Source organism: Lutra lutra, chromosome 1 (assembly GCF_902655055.1).
Source record: "Lutra lutra chromosome 1, mLutLut1.2, whole genome shotgun sequence".
NCBI classification, from domain to species: domain Eukaryota; kingdom Metazoa; phylum Chordata; class Mammalia; order Carnivora; family Mustelidae; genus Lutra; species Lutra lutra.
In genome coordinates, this window is record NC_062278.1 from 99,293,115 (window position 1) to 99,317,815 (window position 24,701).

General features: G+C 34.2%; 1 protein-coding gene across 5 annotated transcripts in view; it reads left to right on the plus strand.

Moving 5' to 3' along the window:
- NAALADL2 (N-acetylated alpha-linked acidic dipeptidase like 2) overlaps positions 1-24,701 on the plus strand; it is a 1,357,959-nt gene that overhangs the window by 86,862 nt on the left and 1,246,396 nt on the right. For all 5 annotated transcript variants that reach the window (XM_047730769.1, XM_047730776.1, XM_047730785.1 and 2 more), the window contains exon 2: positions 7,169-7,231. The gene's annotated coding sequence lies outside the window, so the exon portion shown is untranslated. The remainder of the gene's footprint in view (positions 1-7,168; positions 7,232-24,701) is intronic.

Sequence of the window (24,701 nt, forward strand, 5' to 3'; positions counted from 1 at the left end):
TTTAAACAGCCTGATTCTAAATCCAGAAATAAATGTGTTTGTCATGTCTACAAGGAGAATTATTGACTCATAGTATTTGTTGGATAAATGATTTTGGGTCTCCAGTTAAAAGCTTTCATGAGGTTCTTTCTCACCATCCACTTTTGGCTTGTACTTTGCTGCGTTTACCTCCAGTTCTCGTTTCATCATCTTTCCCAGTAGTGACATTTTCTAGAGTGTAGAGCATAACGGCTGTGCCAGTATATTAGCCTTCCTTTGGACACTGAATCATGGCCTTGACCTCATTAGCATTTGGAGCCTAGAACACTTGCTTTCAAATCCTAGCTTTGCTGCTTAGTAGCCATATGACTTTGGACAAGCTATAGAACCTCTCTTTGGTAGTTATCTCTTTATTGTATAATGAGAATAATAATGTTATCTGCATTATAGAGGATTTATTTGAGTATTAAATGATTTAATAGTGTATAGTACTTGAAATACTGCCTGGGCTATAATAATTTATCAATATTTATTACTGTTATTCTTATTTGTGAAAACTGGATCATGATCTTTTTTTATAACTTTTCTGTAGGAAACAATAGAGAAGTAAGTCTTAGTAGGCTGAGTTTTTTTTTGTTTTTTGTTTTTTTTTTTGTTTTTTTAAGATTTTACTTATTTATTTGACAGAAATCACAAGTAGGCAGAGAGGCAGGCAGAGAGAGAGCCGGGGAAGCAGGCTCCCCGCAGAGCAGAGAGCCCAATGCTGGGCTCAATCCCAGGACCCTGAGATCATGACCTGAGCCAAAGGCAGAGGATTTAACCCACTGAGCCACCCAGGTGCCCCTTAGTAGTCTGAGTTTTTAAATAGCTAGTGTGTACTAGTTGTATTTTATAACATTGATATTTTTATTAGCAGCTTATCCCTGGAATAATTGAGAACTATAGTATAATTACTAACATTTTCTGTTCAGAAGTTGAGTGTATTGTGATTGAAGGTGGATTGAAAGGAAGAAGTTTTCATGATGCTTAAGGATACTTGTACTTGATTAATAATAATTTTGTTCTGTTCTACTTTCTGATGTAGCGAAATATCTGGATTTCTAGGAAAGAGGTAGAAAATTGGGGCACATGTGAGTGATACAAAAACGTCTTTTATTTTTATCTTTTTAAGTGTACATAAGCTTTTAATTGTCAAAATTTGATGTGTGGACTTGTCAAAGTTATTTCGGTTGCCAAGGAAATTCGACAACAGGAAGAGTTTTATCTATTGGTGGCTTCTAAGGAATCTGTCCTACTAGCGGGAGGAATTTGTTTGGTTAATATAAAACAATAGCCAATGAAAACATCCATTAGGTTTTTTAAAAAAATTATACTTAAATATAAGTGTTTCTGATGCTCTGGGATTTCAGGGTGTATCTGTGAAAATTCTAACTGATCTCAGTTCTTTTCTTGCTTTCTATTTCATATTGAAAATGGGATCCATCACTTCTTAAAATAATGAATTAACTAGGAATTGTCAAGCTATTTTCCCCAGCCCACATCTGGCCCTCCAGCTGTTCTTATAAAGTTTTGTTGGAACACACACAGCCATCCTCTTACATATTGTCTATGGCTTTTTCACACTGGAGCAGCAAAGCTGAATAGTTGCAACAGAGAAGGCCAGTGAAACCAAAAATATTTACTGTCTGAACATTTGCAAAAAATAGTTTGCTAATCTGTAAAGTAGGCAGATTTAAATACACCCATGAGAGTTTATTTCAACTTGAAGTTTCATACTTTCTCAGTGGGGAAGATTACCTGTCCTCACTAGACTTTACTAAAAGCATCAGCTGTGTTGACTGAAAATGTGTGTTGTTTCATTTGTTATTCTTTTCCTTTCATTTATATTTTAAATTCCTTTAGCATGTTTAGCATTGTAGGAATATCTTTATAGAAGATAAAATATTACAAACATAGGAAATAGGAAATGTGGCTATTAATATATTGAATGGGACAATTGATTCATCTCTCATATGATCACATTATTTTGTGAAACTGTTAACTGATTTGTTGAAGCAATTTACTGAGGTTAAGCACGTTGACTTAGATAATTTTTGTGACTTGAAAAGAAGTAAATTTATGAAAAGAATAAAATTATGAGTATTAAGAAGCAATGAAACAAACAAGCTGTCATGAACGTCATCTAGTTAGTTCCCAATAGCATCATTAAAAATAAAGCTATTGATGTTTGTGCTTATTTGGCCTTATGTTTGTATGCTGGGTTGCTTTTTTCTCAGAATTCATCACAATTTTCATCACATACTCTTTCACTTTTGCTCATTTAGTTCTAGCGTTTTTAGTCACAATTTCTGTGACTCTTTGCATAGTTTTTGGATTCTTTTAGTTCTGTCTTAGTTTGGAGACCAGATGTGAGATCAGAACTCAAACAGAGCTCTCATCAGTGCCCAAGTGATAGTGGGATTACCCTCTAACCCTGCAATCTTGTGAAGAGGCATTGTGCATCATCATTATAATCAGCAAATAAAACCCTTATGAAGGCCACTTCCCTAAAGTCTCCTTTCTCTTTTTAAATGTAAATTTGAATAAACACTGGGAGTGGAATTTACTAGAAGCAGAATCTGATGAGAGTTAGTCCTCTGTAAGGATTTCAGAACTTCTTCTAGTTCATTTGTAGGTAAGTATAGTTTATCTGCTCTGGGGAGATGGTGCTGATTATTTAAAAATCAGAGATGAAAGAAGAAACCCCAAAGCAAGGTGATTTATTTACTTTTTGGTAAACTTGATTCTGTTTTGTAACCTTTGAAACATGGATTTTATGAGAGATAGTATTAAAATTTATACTCCCTCTAGAGTGTGTTATTAATCATTATTGCTCTGCTGGGCCTCAGGATTACCTGTCTGCATTGTAATGCAGCTTTCCTTAATATTTACAATTGAAATACCAATGGTTCTTAAGACATCTCATATATTTCTATGAATGAAATGGGATTCACAAGAAATAAGGGCTTGCCTCCAGAAATAAACTACAAAATATTAAATTCCTCTTACAACATTTGTAGAAACTTTTAAACCAATGCTAATTTTATAGTTCTGAAATGAAATGTCTGATTCTAATGGTTGTCCTTTAGTGGCCCAAAAAGTAAATGAAATTATTATCTAAGGATAGTTATAATAGAAATAAAAACACTAAACCTTATGTACTTGCTCTTCTAGGGCCTCTGCTAAGCAGTAAGTGATCTGGGGATGACCCCAAATCAAACTTGCCCATGAGATTTTTCAGTTCTGCCAAGTTCTTAACACTATTGAGAAGTCAGTCTTATTAAAATTTTCTGTAGGAAAGGACAGTTGGGTATAGAGATTGCCTAAATTTTGAAGTAGTAGGCAAAAATACCCTTTTTTGGCGGAGCTTTCCCACTTGAATCAAATTCAGTCATTTATTGAGTTCTATTATGATTCAAAGAGTACAAGATAGCATTGTACTTAGGAGCTCATAGAATTGTGAGGGAGACAAAACTATACACTAAGATTTCTCAGACTGTACTGAGGGGAAAATGGCTTGAACACGTTTCACACTGTAATCTATTCTGAGGGAGGGAATGTTCTCAGAATTTCTCCCTTCTTTTTTTCCAGTACTCTTTCCCTTTTTCACTGAACCCACTTAGTTTCACCATTTTTACACTTAATTGGTCCTGCACCAAACTATAACCCCCATTGACTTTTGCAAGAAATTCATCACATTATACATGCCATGGCAATTATAAATGTAAACTTAATTGAAGATTTGGTGGGTTATGTGGGAAGAGATCACGTCATGGAGACTTCTATCAGCTCCACTTCCTGTTTTCTGCTGTCTCATCATTTCTGACGGCTCCCCAAAGTTCAAATTCCTAATATGTTGTTTTCTTCTCTGTCTAGCAAAGACTACCAAGAAGAATCTGGTTTCCCCCTTCCCCACAAGATTGCTGGTGATTTTTTTCATATTGTTGAATAAATAATACAGAAATTGCAGATGGGATGGAGAGAGGGAGAAGCAACACAAAGGAACTTAGAGATTTTGGAAGCATCCAGATTTAAAATGTCAAACTGAAGCATAGTGATTATAGTATATGTCACTTTAAAGCTTCATAGTAGATTTTGGAACAAATCCCTTTTAATCTTGTTCCAACTGTGTGGTTGACAGTAAAGCATCATTCTAAAGTATCCCTAGTATTTTCTGGGTCAGGAAATTACTACTTTAGAAAAAGAGAGGACATTTTGAAACCAAAATTATGATCTGGACATTTAATAATAAGATGTACTACATTCAAAAAATACAAGCTAAAAAAAAAGAAAGCTACATATAGAATCAATTAAAAGCAAAAACAGTTATTAGGAAATCATGTGATTGTTGTGGTTGGATATTAAAAAACATTTTTTCTCCACTTTAAACACCGTATGGTTGGCAACAATTAAAAAAAAGCAAACACATGCACGTATTTATACATATGTGCTGCAGAAAAATATATTTTAATTTTGTACATTGTTTGTGTATAAAAAACTAGAACAAATTAATACTTTTGAAAAAAGTGTTTGACAAGATCTGCTATTAAATTTCTTATATCAGAGCACTGGGTGTGGTGCAAAACAATGAATTCTGTTACGCTGAAAAGAAATTTAAAAAAATTTCTTATATCACATGTTACACAATTATTTCTTGGTAAAAATAAATGTTATAAAGCTGTTTAAATAAAAGTAAGAATTGTCTAGTTTGTAAGAAAAATTGGGACGTTTTTCACCAGTTGGTTTAGCTCATAAAATATTTCAAAATATAAGCAATGAAAGAAATTTTTTACCTAAACAGGCTTGGGATATGCCTCTTTTTGTTTGTTTGCGATGCTATGTAAGTTTACAGTGCTTTGATGCTACTTGAATTTGTTTCACATAACAGGTCCAGAAGTGGGACAAGTTAATTCAGCAGCTGAATGACATTATCATAGGCTCTGTTTCTTTCTATCCTTCTGCTCTGCCATCCTCAAGATGTTGGCTTTGTCATCAGACTAACTTCCTTCATTCCTTCAAGATGACTACATCAGTTCTAAGCATCATATCCATATATAACAGCAGGGAAAACAACATTTTGTTAGGAGGATGGAAACTTTGCTAGGTCCCAGAACACCTTTCTTTCTGTCTTTGGCTAGATGTGGATAATTTTATATATACCCGTAAATCAATCACTGGCAAAGCAATTAGCACCACTGTGATTCACTGAGTCTAAATCAAGATTGTGCTGAATCTGGCCATAAGCATCCTCTTCAGAGTTTCTTAGGAAAAAGACACCTAAGGTGAATCAAAGGCTTTGCTTAGCAAAAAAGAGGAAAAATGGGTAAAAAGCTAATAGAGTCTACTGGAGAAACAGTATCCAGCTCTAGGCCAGTGCTTCTAAATCCTGGGTACACATTAGAATTACCTAGGAAGCTTTTAAAAAATATTTTGTATTAATTGGTCTGGGTTACACATAGATACTAGCATTTAAAAAATGCCCCTGGTGATTTTAATGTATAGCTAAGTTTGGGAACCCGTGCTATAGGCAAACTGAAGATGGAGTAAGGAGACAGAAACTTTCATGAGTCTATGTATACATTGATCTGCTCAAGCCGCTTTTTGGCTTTCTTGAACATTATCTGAAAATTAAACATTGTCCAGCTGGGTAAAATTACCATTCCGAAATCTTAGACCACAGTTAATTTGCCAACCTTAAATGGTGCTCTCTGCCATATTCACTGGCCATATTCCAATAATGTATATGGTTTGGGTACTTAAAGTACCCAGATAGCTTTCCTAGTCAAACTAATTTTATTTAGGAATGTCAGTCCCATTTTTGTGATGAGAGAACTGAGTTGCCAAGAGGCTATTAGTGGAAGAGGTAGAACTAAAGTTCTTACAATAGTATCCTTATAGCCAGGGTTTCTTCCTATTTAGTGTTGCTACTTATGTTCTTGTATTTGAGAAAGGTATCATTTGTATGATACAATTACATCATAATTATAATAGGTATACCATTTATTGACAACTTACTATGTGTGAGCCAGGAACTGTGCTAAGTGCTTTATCCCTTCCCCAAACATTTGTTAATCATAGCAACAATCACATGCAATAAATATTATTAACTACTTTAGGGATAACAAAATTGGAAATGAAAGCTTGTTACTTCTCCAGTGTCTCTTAATTAGTTCACTTCTCTGGAATCTAGAATTTGAATCCATGATGCCGTGGGTTGCACTGGCATATAAAATGCCAAAATGCATGTTCTTTTTATTTTGCTGTTCACAGAGATTTAATTTTGTACAGCTTCCCAGTTCAGTAAATACCTGTTAGTTGACTAGTAGGTGATAGATGCTGGGTAGCCCTGGATTGGATTGAGTTTTTCCTGCACATTATAATTTACATTTTTTTTTTAAGAAGTAAGTATTTTTCCAGTTGCTTTGCAGCTATGCTAAGTACTGTGCATATGATCAAAGAACCATTGAATGGATAAATGAAATGGAATCTTTAGACTACTTAGTTTAGAGTTGCTCAAATTATAAGGACTAGTGAAACTACTTTGCTGATAATTTCCTTTCTCTTCAGAACTTAAAATATTAAAATTACAGACTTTTAAGATGTAGCCTAAATGGCACTCCCTAATATCGTCAAACAAATTTTGAGTTATTGGAGAGTGTACCTTGACTTGTTCAGTCATACTCCATATTGCTGTTTTTAATAAAAACAATACTCTTTTAATAAAAAGACATAATTGGTCTGTATGGCTGACATTTATTTAGTTGCTTCCTTTGCAATTTTTTTTTTCCTAATTGAAAGATAGAGGAGAATAAACTTGGCAGTAGCTATTAAGAACTGGGCTGGTTTAGTTTTTCATAGAGATAACATTTTCCAAATTACTGAATTATGATACTGAAAATGAAGGGCAAGCTCCTTGTTGGGGGAATGTGTTAGAGTAGCCCTAATGCAGAATCTCATTAAAGCAACTGTCAGGATTCCTCTATTTTACCATCGCCTCCCCTATTCTCTAAGAAGCAACTGTCGTTTTGAGTGAGTGTACTGCCAAAGAGGCATTTACAAATAAATGAAAAATGTCACAATTGATTTCACTCCTTCCAGAATACTGTATGTCAGCTTTGTCACAGACTGTCTTTGTTATTCTCTGTTTTAGATCTCCCAGCTGGACATTGGAAATAACTTTTGATGGTTTAGGTCTTCACTCATTTGACCCCAGGTAAGCCCTCTATTGGTGACCTTTTACAAATATTAGTAAAACTGTTTGAACAGTTAGAGAATATAAAAACCTCTCCCCCTCTTTCTCTCTGTAACTGCTGTTTTTGTCAAAAAGTATTCAGATGTCAATATCGTTTACTTACACTTTTGAACACTGCAGAGAATTATTCCATGCATTACAAAGCACTGTAAAATTATGCAAATATATTTCACATTCTCTTCTTCAGTACAATGGTTTGTTGTTATCATGCTTATCTAATAATAATGCTAATAACCAGATTACTTTTAAAGAAGATATATGGTTATGCATTTCCCATATTTTGAAATAGATGTCTAGATTTTTATATTATCTTGGATACATATGTCCTTCATATGATTTTTATATAACATTATTGATATTCATTCATTATTGCCATCACCATAAAACAGTCCACTGGCACTACTGCCATATGCTAACCTCACTGAGGTCTTATTCTGAGCCACATACTGTGCTAAGCAATTATACAAATTATCTTATATAAATGTATCAGTGGTACTTGAATCCTAAGTTAATATGGATTTGGAAAAAAAAAGCAACTAATTAGGAATTGCTAGCAGCATTTTTTATTATGGATATTAAATTAAAGGAAAGTAAATCTTCATATAATTATATTTTAAGAGATTTTAATCAGTATAATTTGTTATAGATTGTGCCGTCATTTGAGATTATTTAGCTTTATACTTGAAAGGTCATGGAATGGACTAATTAGTAATATTCTGTTTCTCTTGGAAAATAGAAGTTGAAGTAATCATTCATTTAACAAATATTTATTGAACACCTATTATGTGCCCTTTATATTGAAGACATGATGGTGAAGAATATGTATGTAATTCTCAAGACCTTAAGAGGTAGTAGCTATCAAAAAATAGACAGGTACAATGTAGTGAGATGAATGAAAACAATAGGGAAAAGCATGAAGTACAGTAGAAGAAATGAAGTGAACATCTAAGCCTGACTAGGGCTGAATTTTCAGGGAGTGATGTGGCAGTAGAAGGTGGAGGAGTTTTACATTTTAGTTGCAGGGCAGTTGTGATGTCTGAAGTATAGTGTTTAAGATAGGGATCTATGTCTGAAGAATTAAGGAAGAGGCAGATCATGAATGTCCTCATGACCCATACTTAGGAATTTAGATACAGTTGTGAATAGTGGCAGTTAGGCTAGAAAGACTTCATCTCATATTAGACATTCTTTTCAAATCAGGCTGGTCAAATTCTCACAGCACTGGCTTATTATTTATAATAAAGGAGGGCAGGCCATTCTTCCTCCTTCACACCTATATAAATAAAATATATTTCCTAGAATATAAGGTCTTGATGAATGAGAACCTGGGTTAATTCACCTTATTTTCTCAGTATCTATTGTAGTGGTTTTCACGTAGTGGGCTGTCAATATTTATGATGTAGGATAACAGAATTGAATGTAAAAGTCTGGAAAATGGACAGGTTGACCTACAAGAGGCTTCCAGCAAAGACTGACTACTTATAATCATATCCTCTTTTTTCCCTGATCCCTTGTCATAAATGGCAGAATTCTTTTCCACATCTTCTCCTTATTTTTAGATTTAGAATAAGAGACTCCATCAAAGTAAATCAATATAAAAAACAATTTTTACAATAAACAACATGTCAACTTGTAAGTAAAAAATATGTCAATAAATTCTCTTTAAACTAAAAAAGGTTTGGAGGAAAGTAAGAATAAGTGAAGAAAATGATTTTTAGTAAAAGAAATAACAATATATCCAATTTTTATTTATTTATATTTTTAACTCTAGAAAATACATAGTCAAAATAAATACATTAAACAAGCTTTCTTTTGGAATGAGAGAGATGAAATGGTAACTATAATTTTATGAATCATATATTGTAAGATAATGTATCAAGAAGATAAATTTCACTTCCTATGTAAGCAAAAATAATTTAATGAGGGGACTTTAAAAATTATGGTGATTAGGGCACGTGGCTGGCCTGGTGGGAAGAGCATGCAACTCTTGATCTCAGGGTCATGAGTTTGAGCTCCACGTTGGGTACAGAGATTACTTAAGTAAATAATTTAAAAAAATATGTCAATTAACAAATCACACAATTACTTCAATAGTGTGAAGTTGGCCTAGGGGAGTCAAACCTCAAACAGTTGAAAATATGTGTGTAACTTTAAACTCTCCCAAAACTTAACTACTAATAACCTGCTATTGACTGAAAGCCTTACAGATAATGTAAAGTCTATTACCACATATTTTGTATATGTATTATGTACTATATTCTTAGAATAAAGTAAACTATATAAAATAAAGGGTTATTAAAATTATAAGGAAGAGAAAATATATTTACAGTACTACATATAAGTGAGCCATATGTTCAAACGTATGTTGTTTAAGGCTCAACTGTATATTGTTGTATAGTATGGACATTCTGCGTTCAGTTATAAAAGTAGATTCTATATTTCTTACCACTTTTAGACACTTTTCTTTGACCAGCTTTTCTGGCATTATTCCTTTAAGTGTGCTGTCTTATGGTCATTTTTCTGCTAGGTTGTCCTTGTGACCAGTGGAGCATTTCTGAGAATTTTTTTGCATGTGACCACATCTAATTCTGGAAGGACTGTGAACACTCATGCAAAGCTGCACAGATTCGGAGATCAGCTTTCATGTCTTTTGGTGTCCTAAGGATAAAGAAATACAAACTGGTAGTTTCAATAAACCCAATAATTTTGGCAGGACATTTAAATTATTTTTTTTCCAAAATGAAAAAAAAAAAACAACTTTAAAAAATACAAAACCTTATTATATAGGATATTTAAGGGATAAAGAAAATATAAACAAGGATACCAGGTTGTATTTACAAAGTGTCAACCTTAGTATAATCTGTTGTCCATGAGGTAATGGTGGTATTTTACAAAATGAGGAAGAGGCAGTTCTCAAAGAAATGCTGCCTAGTGTTATGGAATAGTGGACATTCATCTGGCTTGCTATCAGTCAAAATACACGTTAAAAATAGCCACATTAAAACAAATAAAAGGAAGAGTAGAAATTGAAAGGAGAAAAGTAAATGAGTAGAAAAGAAACAGAAATGAGAGCAATAAAACTGGGAATGTTGTGAAGGGGATCAGGATATGCTGTCCCTAAATTTGCCTCTTTGGCATAAGAATTTGAGCTGAAGGTATTTGAGTTCCTGAAATCTCTTATCTGCCTAAAAGCAGAGCCTTCTGAAAGAACTCAAAAGTCATTAAATCCCTTTCTACAAAGCAACTCTAAGCTTACCACACCCAAACAGATATTACCACAATACTATCATATCCTCCCTCCATTTATATTCCTTAAGGCCCTTTTATTTTTCCAAAAAATGATTTGCTTTTCCATAGCAGACCTTTCTCCCCCTCCTTTTCCCTACATGAGTTAAGTATATAGACCTCAAGTTCTAACCTCCCCTTTGAGTTACTCATCTCTGAGTGTTCCCTTGTGTACACCCAATGCACATGCTAAAGGAATTTTCTTGGTTTTCTTTTCTTGATCTCTCTTTTGTCAGCCTCATTTACAGGGCCCTGGCCCCCAACTTCAGACGTGTAGAGGGCAAAAGACTTCCCTCCCTACAGTTGAGGCCTTGGGCTTCATAGCACACAGACACAAGTATTATGGATTCCGCTTTAGGAGTGTTTAGCTTAGGAATTCCTTCTCCATACCTCCTAGGTCAGCACTTGATCTAAGGTAACTTTTGTTACCTGATCTCAGTTTAGCAGTCCTGCCTCTGGTCTAAACCTGGTCTAAGTGAAATATATTAACAATGAGGAAGTTAAAGGTGAACCGCAAAGGCATTCTAAATGTCCTCATAATGCCTCTAAAATGTGTTTTGTTGTTGTTGTTTTGTTTTGTTTTTTTAAGCAAAAGTGATCCTCTGTCTTTAATTGCTATAGGTTTCTAATATATAAAATAAAGATTGAGTTACGGTTCTACTTAGGATGGGTTTACATCCCAACAAACCCATCAATAAGTTGAAAATATCCTAAGTTCAAAAGGCATTTAATACACCTTACCTACTAAACATCGTAGCTGAGCTTAGCCTGCTTTAAATGTGCTCAGAACACTTACATTAATCTATATTTGGTCGAAATAATCTAACTAAAGCCTATTCTATAATAAAGTGTCGAATGTCTTATGTAATTCATTAAATACTGAAAGTGAAAAACAGAATGGCCACGTGGGTAGAAAATGGTTGTAAGTGTATGGATTGTTTATCCTCACGATCGCGTGTCTGACTAGAAGCTGTGGCTTGCTGTGCCTGCCCAGAATCAGAAGGGAGTGGCATATCGTTAGCCTGGAAGAAAATTAGAAATCAAAATCGGAAGTATGGTTTCTATTGAACGTGTATGGCTTGCTTTCACATACCATCTTAAAGTTGAAATACTATAAGTTGAGACTTAGTAGTAGGTCAGGGATCATCTGTGCTTTCTTTAATGTAAAAAAGAGCCCAAAGATGTCAGCCCCCTATCCATAATACCTTATTTTATATAGAGAGAGATATGTGTATATATCTATATCACTTTTAACAACAAGTAAGAATTTCTGATAAGACAAAAATAACGATTTCCTTGGCTGTAAAATAAGAGATCAAACAAATCAGAAAAATTACCAACTCCTTATATATTCAGAATAGGGAATGAAATACAAAGTTCACAAAATAGAATTTCTTCTACTAAGAGGGAAAAAAAAGGCAGAAGATGTAGCCAGGCCTGCCAGGGGGATGTGTAAACAACTACAAGCTGGACCTGTGGCCGGAGGGTGGCTTCTGGCAGGGCCAGGCTGGGGTAACAGCCCAAAGCACAGGCGGCTGGGTTTCGGGGTCATTTCCTAAGCTCGCTCTGTCTATTGGTTTCTTTCTTTCACTTCCACCTTCCAACTCCGACAGCACCTGTTCTATACCATTACCTTGGCAGGCAGCCTTATGTACATGTTAACAAAGTCTCTGTGCCAAATGTTGTCTTTAAGTTACCAAAGGCAGTTGTTATAAAACCTTGCAGGGCAAGCAGGACAAAACAAAACAGTCTTCTGTGGAAGCTATTGATAGTCACACATCCCACTGGCAGGAAGACCTCTTGTGAATTTTACACACGATATTAAAAGCTGGCTGTTGACAAGGAAAACTTTAATTGTTTTTAATTGTCTTGACAAAGGGTTGTAAATCTCCTCCATTCCATTGCTGTTTATTGAACGGCTGTTCATGCTAATATGCTCAATTTGGCTTCTCTTTTCCATTAATATAGCTATGCAGATTTTCAGGAACTGAGACAAAAGCAGGTGTGTGTGTGTGTGTGTGTGTGTGTGTGTGTGTGTGTGTTTTAAGATAAAGCCTTTTCCCAGCAATACAGCAGGACTCAGGACAACTTGTTGCCTGGATACTAGGGATCTCACATGTGAGTTTTCTTAATAATAGGTATTTTGATTTTTTTCTATAGAAAATTCAATAGAATTTTCTTCTTTTAGTAATTGTGACCCATCTATGTGCCATTTGCCATATGGAGATGGAAGGGGAGAATTAAAATAAAACTTCTCTCAAGACAGGAATAATGTGGTTTCTTTCTGGGACACATTTTGTTCTATTGGAAGCAGGGATTTGCACACAGTAGAACCGAAACTTTTCTCACATTGCTGTATCACTCTAATTCCAAACTCTTATTGAATATTTGTTCCTAAAATATTAAAATTCAGGTAACATAAATTTCAGAGAAAACTTTCAGAGGCTTCTTCTTCTCAATATCATTTATCCCATACTCCACATTCCATTTGTTTTAAAATCCATTTAATTTTAACTCAGAATTAAGTAAATCAAAAATTATGAAGAGGATTTAGTGAAGAATTTTGTAATAGATTATTTTTGATTACCATATATCTGAGTAATCTTTTGTTAAATTTTAACATACTGGTCTAATTTCTTCTAAATTAGAAAATTCAAACGTGTACCAACATTGATTGATATATGCTAAAGCCCAGATTCAGGTCAAAAAGATGAAAGGCAATAATTAAGTAGCATGAAGGTTAATAGTTTAGGGATTTGACAACTGTAAAAGTAAAATATGTTTACTTGGTAAATTTAAAGTGTGTTAATCAATCAGCCATTCAGCATATCCTGATTATGTGACATGTGTATAAAAATGCATGGGGTGCTATGAAATGTATTTTTAAGCATTCAAAAAGCTGTACTGGACTCCATTTATGATTTTAGGTATTATGGAATGTAGAGTTAAATATGTTTCCTGCTGCAGAACTGTCTACAATTGTAGGAAAACAAAATTGGCACTGAAAAAAATAGGATACAATTAGGGAATAAGAGCATATTTAAATAAGTGCTAATTTGAGGTGAAAGCATGTTTATCAAAGTCCTTAGAGAAGGGTTAAATATGTGTGCTGTGGAATTTTCAGAGAAGGCATGTTAGAGCCAATATGGCTTGACTGGACTGTGACAGATGGGGAGAATTTGGGTAGATGAAAGAGGTAAATAGAAACCTTGCTGGGGTGACCAACAGTGTGAAGTATAAAAATCCTTTGCAGGTAAGGTTAGGGAGAATGGCAATGCAAGCAGCAGATTTTAGTGACTGGAACAGAGGATTTGTCCTGGACAGTTACTGGATTTGAGGAGAAGTAGGTAGGGTCAAGGTCTTCACAGCCAGGCACAGCCCTTTAAATCTAAACAATGGACCCTGTCAAGTTCTTGGGCTGGGAGTGTCATTATGAAGACAGGTCTTCTGTGAAGGGAACCTAGGCTGGGATTAGAGGCAGAATGGTTGGCTAGGAGAGTTGTGGATATCTGTGTACAAGAAGAGTAGGCTGTGTACGGGTATGTTGGGGGAACGAATGAAGAAATACAGTGTAAGTAATTAAACTATATTTTATTGATGCTTATTTCTTATTTACAAATATAGTACAATAATTAACACATTCCAGAGACAGTAATTAGCAATCAGGTTAAATTACTTTGATTACTTCTTTTGCATTTAATGAAAAACATTTTGAGAAAGCTACTTTCCAAGGTGTTTTATAGGTCCTCTCAATATAATGTCTGTTTTTTGCTTTTCATTCTCTCCCTCTCCCTTTCTCTTTCTGTCCCTTATCTCTCTTTCTCTGTCATCTCTTTCCATGTTTTCCTTCTAAAAGAACAAAATTTTAGGGTGAATTTTGTTAAATTATTTTTTTTAATTAATCATTTTATGTAAGTATTATCTAAACAGTTTTAAAATTATATAGGCTACGGGTGCCTGATTGCTCCATGGGTTAAGCCTCTGCCTTCAGTTCAGGTCATGATCTCAGGGTCCTGGAATCAAGTCCTGCTTCGGGCTCTCTGCTCAGCAGGGAGCCTGCTTCCTTCTCTTTCTCTGCCTGCCTCTCTGCCTACTTCCCTCTCTTTCTCTGCCTGCCTCTCTGCCTACTTGTGATCTCTCTTTCTGTGTCAATAAATAAATAAAGTTTTTTAAAAAATATGTAGGCTTAAAATGAAAGAAAAATAGCAATCTTCTAATACTTCTCTCCATTCCTACTTCTCTAAGAGATGAGTTTCTACTGTTCTAATTTTTTCTTCTGATAGTTCTGTGCTTATATAGTTAATCTATAAATTGTTATTATCCATTGACTTAATTTATAAATTGTTATTATCCATTGACTTCTTGTTTTGTTAGTTGAGGCTGTATTTCTCTAAGATCATATCCCAGCCATCCAAATTATCCTCCATTTTAAATACAAAGTTACATCACAGTTGTTTGTTAAATTATTGGTTTTTACATTTATAATTACTGAGTATCATTTATTTCTGAACCAGTACATGTAGGAAGATTGTTTTTTGTTTTTTTCTTTCTCACATTTTTTTTTTTCTATCTTTTCTTTGTATCTGTTGGTATTTGTTCCCCAGTATTCTATGACAGGTCTATTAAAAGGCTATCGATACCATTTTTAAAAATGATTTTTTGTTGTTGTTCTTAGGAAAGTGTTCCCTTTAATGCCTTTATTATTGAAAGCAGAAGCCCAAGTGAAGAATTTGGTTCTTACCTTAGGAAATGAGAGTAGTGACGGAACCCAGAGGGAACTAGCAAAAGTGTTCTTCTGAAACACCAACAAAGTAAATTCCTCTTGAGCTTGATGGTGAGAGATGAAGGTTGGGAGTGAAGAAGGGAATGGATTTAGGCAGAACTCATGAAATAATCTATTAGCTACACTAAACTGTTTTTGTTTTTGTCCTTGAAATACTCCTGTTGTGTCCCTTCATCCTCCTGCATCGATTTTCACTGTTGTTTCCCGGCCCTGTACACTGTAATCCCACAACTTTTCTCTCCTGCTTTTGATTTTAGGATCCTATGTTACCTTTATCTCATTCCTGCCTCCTGTGGCTTTCTCAGAAAGGGTGCTTGGGTAAGTTTTTTGACTGCTTACTTATCTGAAATATCTTTACTCTCTTTTCAGGCTTGATTGGTAGTTTTGGTGAACATAGGCAGCTTCCTCTCAGAATTTTCAAGCCTATGTTATCTTGTGGTGTTTCTGTTGGGATGTCAGAGGCCATTCTGATGGTTGGTGCTGCTATTCATAGGAAATTTTACGATCTCTTTTTTGGGGACCTGTTTGCTTTTTCAAACTTGTCTTTAAGTTTGGTAATTTTTTTGTTCGTTTTATTATTGTCTTTGTTATATTATTGTGATTTCCTTTCCTCTGATTTCTCTCTTTATTTTTGCAACTCCTATTGGAAAAAAAAATGCTAGTTATCCTGGATTAATTTTCTGATATTTTTCTTTTTTTTCTTGTTACTTTCCATTTCTTTTTGTTTCTGGTGTTTTTTAAAATTTGTCTTTAATTATAATTTTTATAACTTTTAAGAACTTTTTATTCTGTGATCATTCCTATTTTATGGTATGCAGTTCTTGTTTTATGGTACACTATATTTTGTCAACATATTTTTTACTCTGCACAGTCTGTTTCCTTTTGATTCCCCCTTTCTTCATTTTATTTTTATTTATTTATTTATTTATTTGGTTTTACTCTCCTTTATGTTAGAAGCATTCCTCACATATTTAATAATCTCTAAAGGACTATTTTAAGAATGAAATACTAGGGGCGCCTGGGTGGCTCAGTGGGTTAAGCCGCTGCCTTCGGCTCAGGTCATGATCTCAGAGTCCTGGGATCGAGTCCCGCATCGGGCTCTCTGCTCAGCAGGGAGCCTGCTTCCTCCTGTCTCTCTGCCTGCCTCTCTGCCTGCTTGTGATCTCTCTCTGTCAAATAAATAAATAAAATCTTTAAAAAAAAAAAAAAGAATGAAATACTAAACGCTAATAACTGTATGCTTCTTAGGTGGAATTTGTTTCCTGATGAGCTTAACTATAGAATGTGTAGAATGGTGACAAGCAATCTTTTTCATTTTTAGTACCCAATCACACACACACACACACACACACACACACACACACACACACGGTGTAACAACCCAGAAAAGTAGATATGATTCCCACTTTTAGAGTTGAAGAAACAGAGTCAAATGGGATAAAACAGTTTTTCAAGGTTACATATCTCATTAGGCGCAATATTCTTTTTCTTCTTCAGGTTTATATGGTTCAAAATCTCACACTCTTTCTAAGATATCATTGCTTAATCTAATTTTTTTCTTTTCTGAGTTCTGATCCAGGTGGTATTATGGTAAAATTTGGTGAAGACAGTCACAACTTTTTAAACTGTGGATTACAAGTAATTTAACTTAAGTGTAAATACATTTTGAAATGTTCTCTGAAGCTTTTCAGTTCATAGCATTTAAACAAAATATTAGAATAGTAAATTATAAAGGAATTAGAAATGCTTCACAAGTTTGTATTGAAGTCACCACATTCTTGAAGCATAAAGCTAGAAGTGGAAAAGGAATTACCTTCATAAACTGCAGAGTCAAATAAAAAAATGTATTTTTTTTGTCTTTTGAGCAAGTAGTTTGGTAATACATCTCAATAGAAGTTGATGCCTCTGACTTAGACCTCTAGTTTTAGAAATTTTTTCTACAGGAGGAGAATAGAAGTATGGATAAAACTATAAATAAGTCTTCAAAATTATGTCCATTATTAAATATGTAAACATAAAATTAAAAACAACCTAAATTCCTACAATGGGGGAACTTTTAAATAAGTTATGGGGAAGCCATATTTTGGAGTATTATTTAGATCTTAAACATGATGCTTTCAAAGGGTACTTAAAATACCATAAGGAAATGTCTGGTGTGTTAAGTGAAAAAGCAGAATGCCAAATTGTACTCAAAGTACAGTGCAGAGTAGGTTAAAATTCATGTACATATGTATAGAAAAAAAGGCTGGAAGAAGATATACCAAAATGCCCACAGTATTTGTCTCTAGATTCTAGAATTATAGGCAATTTACATTTTTTCATTGGTGCTACTCTGTAATTTCCAGATTTCCTAAAATAACTATGAACTATATATTACTTTAATAATAATGAAAGTTATAGTCTTTAAAAACACTTAAAGGAAAGCGAAAAACTTTCTGTGGTCTTTTTGCTGTTGAGAGTGAGTGAAGCTAAGGGTTCTTTTGTTCTCCCCTATGATCATATCATCATCTGGGGATAGTGCTAATGGGGAAAAATTGGGCTGTTTTCTGCACTAGATTGTCTTTAAGAATTTCCTAATTTAGGATAAGGAGCTGACTTCTGTCCTCTTTATTCTTTTTTTTGTGTTTCTTACATATATCCTTCCATTTTCTATACCTCAACAATTCGTCATTGGATTATCATAAATATGATTTAACTCACCAATGTACATTTCCTAGTTATTGTACAATTTTATTTACAGTGTAATTTAAATATGATTCATACACAAATTGGAACTAGTTTCTGAAATATTTGCAAAAAATCTATTAAAGGTTTCCTCGTGACAAATGTTATGTATGAGAAAAGTTCAAGGTGTATAACTGGGTGTTATGAATAAACAGTAAAGGGAAAATCATCCTGATTACCTGTAATTAATACTGGTCTAGCTTTTAGACTATTTTTTAGGTAAACAGTCATTTTATGTAATTTAATTACTAATTACAGTGGTTTTAAACACCTGGGATCCCTTTGCATAATCTATAAAAATCTTCAGGAAATAACAATTAATACATGCATGATGTTGAAATGAAATGAAAAGGGTAGGATCTAGACATTACTTGCACATATATGAATCTCAGCTATACCAAATTCTTCTAGAATAGAAATGCTATAAGCAGCATTACCAGTTCTGTGGACAATTTTAATGATAAAATTTTTTTGATTGGTGGTTTAAAAATGTATTTTTAAATTCAAAGCACACCTAATTTGGCTAAATAATTCTTGAAGAGTAGGCAGTAGACACTGTGTTCTTGAATATTCAAAAAGTGAAATGTGTATTTTCTTTCTGTAATCACTGTGTAAACATTTATTAAGCATCGAAGGACTAGAGTCTTCCTCATTTTACTAAAAATGGAATTATAAAACCTATTGGCTGATATTTTATATGAATATAATGAAATTTTGGCATATTGCTGCTACTAAGCAGCAATGTAAAAATAGTGCTTAAAGACAGGGAGAAGGACCATCCTTAGCACAGCTTCCTTTATATAATCTGGTAAATTAAATGATACAGTTTTCTACTTTTGACTCCATCAGCCCCCATAAGTTAAAGAATTTTATGTTGGGTCTAACTGATTCATAATTAATTATGTTTGTTAGCTTATAATTTTGGAGGAGTACTTTTGACTTTAATTTTTTAGGTTTTACTTAGATGATTTTGCATTTTTATTCACAGGAATGAGGTGGACCATGTAAGTGGCCTCATTATTGTGAGGAATGACTTTCTTAATTCAACTCCTGATCTGCCTCAAAACTGTCACCTACTTTGGTTCCTCCCAAATCCCATATGTGATGCTATTTTCCCATTTGGTAATTTTCTCACAGTTGTGATGCTGCCTCATGTGTAGTTTGTTTACATTTTCAAAGAAAAAAAGTTTTCTCATGGTCTCATCCTGCATCAGAGTTAAAAAAAAGGTATAAATTAAAGCAACTGACTTGTTTTCTGTTGGCTGAAATACTTTATCCCCTTTGTTAAGTAGGTACTTTTTCTTTTTCTTTTTTCTTTTTTACCATGTTAAAGGGAAAAAAAGGTAATTTCAATGTAATTTAGCTTATGTAAAGAAGACAATTAAAAACACTGGCAGTCTTTAGATCATTATCTGTGTTACCTAGGGTAAAGGCAGAAGTCTATTAAGTCTTTCTTTAATTGTGAGGTAGAAGTGTATAAAGTATGCTTGCAGTGTTTCCAATTGAACATTTTTGTTTCAAAAAGGAAATTTTACTGTGTTGTTCATCTTTCTGGGGCAAACATTTACTTTTTTCCCTTAAATAAGCAGAGAATCCAATAGATACTTTACAACATTTTAAGTAATCATAAAATTTATGTGATAACATGAATGTTGTTTGGCAGTCTTTATTTTTTATCTATTAACTTATGGTTGCTTATAGAAACCATGACTTGGATAATACAGTATTTCATAGCCTGTATGTGTTTTAAACGTTACATACTTTATTTTTGACAAAAGTCTAAATGTGTCATTTTGCCCTTGACTTTAAACAGAAGTAAGTTCATTCAGTTTTCTGTTGGTGCATTACTTAATGACAACGGACTTTTTGTAGTGATGTATGACATAAAAGGCACTCCTTGTTAAATATTTCCCAGCTTAATGTATCTTTAGTGCATGGTTAATCAACTCTCAGATGCTGAGGACTTTTGCATAGTCTTCATGTACACTTTTAGCTTATGTTTACATAGGAAAAATTTATATTTATCTAAACACATGATTTTTGAGAAAGACCTGGATATAATTGTTAGAATATCAGAATCAGGTTCATCCCCTTCACAAAACATGCTAACAGAAGTGATGTATTTCTTGAGTGTGGCTGATGCTAACGGGCCATGATATTGCATCCAAATCAACTGTTTGCTAACTGTTGTATTAATCACCTGGAAATCAGAATCAATGGTTTAAGTGGTTCTTATGCTACCACGATAGTTTGCCACTTACAGTTTTACTGTGTTTTATGAAATATTGCATATTGGGGTTAATGTGGAACACATACTAATATTTCCTATTTAATGCAGCAGAAAAAAAAATACTGGTTATCTTTTTCGTGTCTGATTTTCAGGAGCTTAGTTTTTTTTTTTTAAATTTTTTATTTTATTTATTTGACAGAGATAACAAGTAGGCAGAGAGGCAGGCAGAGAGAGAGGGAAGCAGGCTCCCCGCCAAGTAGAGAGCCCGATGTGGGGCTTGACCCCAGGACCCTGGGACCATGACCTGAGCTGAAGGCGGTGGATGAACCCACCGAGCCACCCAGGTGCCCCTTCAGGAGCTTAGTATTAACTGACATCCAGTGGTAGGTGCCTGAAGTCTATTTTGAAAGTCTCAGATGGTGGAAAAGACATAGGCTTTGGTATCCATAATCCTCAGTTCAAATTCTCCCACTGCCACATTATGTATATGTGGATCAATTTTTTAAGTGTTTTGAGCCTTAGCTTTCTCCTTTGTAAAATGAGAACACTAATACTTATCTTTTACAGTTGTTTTGAAAATTAAAAAAAAATATGCATAAAATCTTTTAGTGTCTTGCACATTGTAGTCACTATGTTAGTGAAGGCTATTATGATTACTGATTCTACATTGATTAACTATGTAAAGGTTAATAATGCCACCTTTTCTGTAATGCCTTCTAGTTGATGGAGCACTTTCATATATAACATAATTAATCTTTCATCTTAAATTTCTGAGAGAAATCTTACTATTATTATTAGCATCTCCTATATTTAACTGAGGGAGTTAAAACTCAGGAAGGTTCATTGATATGGTTAATAAATGATGAAGTAAAAATGTGAACCTAAACTTTTAATTTCCTTTTTTTAAAAAAAAATATTGTTTATTAAGATATAATGTATTATTAGCCCCAGGGGTACAGGTCTGTGAATTGCCAGGTTTACACACTTCACAGCACTCACTATAACACATACCCTCCCCAATGTCCATAACCCAACCCCCTCTTCCTATCCCCCTCCCCCCAGCAACCCTCAGTTTGTTTTGTGAGATTAAGAGTCTCTTATGGTTTGTCTCTGTCCCGATCCCATCTTGTTTCATTTTTTCCTTCCCTACCCCCCAAACTCCCCACACCCCCCATGTTGCCTCTCAAATTCTTCTTACTGGGGAGATCACATGATAATTGTTTTTCTCTGATTAACTTATTTTGCTCAGCATAATACCCTCTAGTTCTATCCATGTCATTGCAAAAGGCAAGATTTCATTTCTTTTGATGGCTGCATAGTTTTCCATTGTGTGTGTGTGTGTGTGTGTGTGTGTGTGTGTGTGTGTATCACATATTCTTTATCCATTCATCTGTTGATGGACATCTAGGTTCTTTCCATAGTTTGGATATTGTGGACATTGCTGCTATAAACATTCAGGTTCACGTGCCCCTTTGGATCACTATATTTGTATCTTTAGGGTAAATATCCAGTAGTGTGATTGCTGGGTCATAGGGAAGCTCTATTTTTAACTTTTTGAGGAACCTCCATGCTGTTTTCCAGAGTGGTTGCAACAACTTGCATTCCCACCAACAGTGTAGGAGGGTTCCCCCTTCTCCACATCCTCACCAGCATCTGTCATTTCCTGACTTGCTAATTTTAGCCATTCTGACTGGTGTAAGGTGATATCTCATTATGGTTTTGATTTGTATTTCCCTGATGCCGAGTGATGATGATTAAAACTTTTAATTTCAAGTTGTCTATTCTTTTTACTATAAAATATAAATTGTTTTAAAGGTTTTTATGTTATTTATTTGACAGACAGAGATCACAAGTAGGCAGAGAGGCAGGCAGAAAGAGAGAGGGGGGAAGCAGGCTCCCTGCTGAGCAGGGAGCCCAATGTGGGGCTTGATCTCAGGACCCTGGGATCATGACCTGAGCCACCCAGGTGCCCCTAAGTTTATTTTTTTTAAATATTTATTTATTTATTTGAGGGGAGAGAGAAAGAGAGAGCAGGAGTGGGGAGAGAGAAGCAGACTCCTGGTTGAGCAGGGAGGCCATGTGGGGCTCAATCTTAGGACCTTGAGATCATGACCTGAGCTTAAGGCAGACCCTTAACCATCTGAGGTACCTAGGCACCCCTAAAATATAAATTTCTTATTAATAACTACTAACTTCACATTCTGGGTGATAAATGTATTTTATTTGGTCTTAAGTTTTTATTGGAAAGATAGATAGATACATGAATAAATGTTTAGCAGAACCAGGTATTAGTTTTTACTAAAAATTGATAATGTCTGAGCGTTCCCTTCTCTACACCCTCACCAACACCTGTTTGTTTCTTGTGTTATTGGTTTTAGCCATTCTTATGGATGTGAGGTGATATCTCATTGTAGTTTTCATTTGTATTTCCCTGGCTGTCAGTGGTGTTGAGCATATTTTCATGTGTCTTTTGGATATCTGGGTGCCTTCTTTGGAAAAATGTCTATTCAAGTTTTCTGCCCATCTTATCATTGGATTGTTTTTTGGGTGTTGAGTTTGGTAAGTTCTTTATATATTTTAGATATTAAACCTTTATCAGATAGATCATTTGCAAATATCTTCTCTCATTCCATGGGTTGCCTTTCAGTTTTGTTGTTTCCTTCTCTGTGTAGAAACTTCTTATTTTGATGAAGTCCCAATAGTTTATTTTTACTTTTGTTTCCCTTGCCTCAGGAGACCTATATAAAAGGAAGTTGCTCTAGCTGATGTCAAAAAGGAGGTTACTGCTTGTGTTCTCTTCACATTTAGGTCTTTACTCCATTTTGTATTTATTTTTGTGTATGGTATCAGGAAGTGGTCTAGTTTCATTCTTTTGCATGTGGCTGTCCAGTTTTCCCAACACCTTTTGTTGAAGAGACTTTCTATTGGATATTCTTTCCTGTTTTGTCAAAGATTAATTAACCATATAGGTATGGGTTCATTTTTGGGTTTTCTTTTCTGTTCCATTGATCTTGTGTCTATTTTTGTGCCAATACTGTACTGTTTTGATCACTTCAGCTTTATAATATAACTTAAAGTCCAGAATTGTGATGCCTCTAGCCTTGCTTTACTTTTTCAAGTTTGCGCTGTTGGTGGTAATGCAAACTGGTGCAGCCACTCTGGAAAGCAGTATGGAGGTTCCTCAAAAAGTTAAAAAGGAAACTCCCTTATGATCCAGCAATTGCACTGCTAGGTATTTACCCAAAGAATACAAAAATACTAGTTCAAAGTGATACATGGACCCTGATATTTATAGAATCATTTACAATAGCCAAATTATGGGAAACAACCCACGTGTCTGTTGACTGATGAATGGATAAAGAAGAGATGATGAGCACTGGGTGTTATATGAAGTGTGGAATCACTATATTGTACACCTGAAACTAATATTACACTGTATATTAACTAACTGGAATATAAATAAAAACTTAAAAACATCAATAATATCTAGAGCTGTTAGAACTGGATAATTCTTATAATTACACAGTGATTTATGATTCCCTAGTGTTTTCACAAGCTTTAACTCACTTATGCACCCATAGAGACAGAGTGGGAATCTATAATATAGATGTTACAGACGATGAACCTGAGGTTCTGAAAGGCTGTGTTTTCCTGAAACACTGGTAGTAAAGAATAGAATTTTGTGTCTTCAAGTAACAGATTTTGCACATCAGGTTTTACGTGAATGACCTAAATTTTATTTTATTTGGCATTTACTGAGTAGCTGTTAATGTATAGGATAAATGTTGTTAGAAATGCAAAAAAAGAAAACAAAAAAAAAAAACTAGGCAAGCTCTTTGCCTTTATTGATTTTAAAATGTGGGTAGAAGTAAGACAAAAATGCATATAAATGGCCAAAATAGAAGGTATTTTTAAAATAATTGCAAAGTAATTATAAAAATAATTTTTAAAATAATTGGAAACATAAGTCAAGTATGGTGGGACATGGAAGAAAGCAAAACAAAACAAATTTAGATTGTAAATTTTGTCAGTGAAACCTAAAAGGTGTTACAGTTTATGTGGAAGAAAACTAGAAGTGACCGTATTTTTCTTAGAATCTAATGCTGTGAAAAACTGCATTTTTGTTCTTAAAGGGATTATGGATTGTAATGAGGGCACTCTACAATATGCCAAAATTTGTGATAAGAAACAATTATTAAGATAATATAATTACCTATTGATGCTTAATGGAAATGCTTATATATTCATTAAGTTTAGAAAATGGAAAACCTAGTTCTATTTTACTTCATTCCACTTATGTTTAGGTGGGATTTAGGAGTAATGAGTTTTAATAATATTTTTGAATTTGATGTTATTATCTTCATCTAGGACATTTAACTCAATATTACTTTAGGTAGTACATTAAGAAA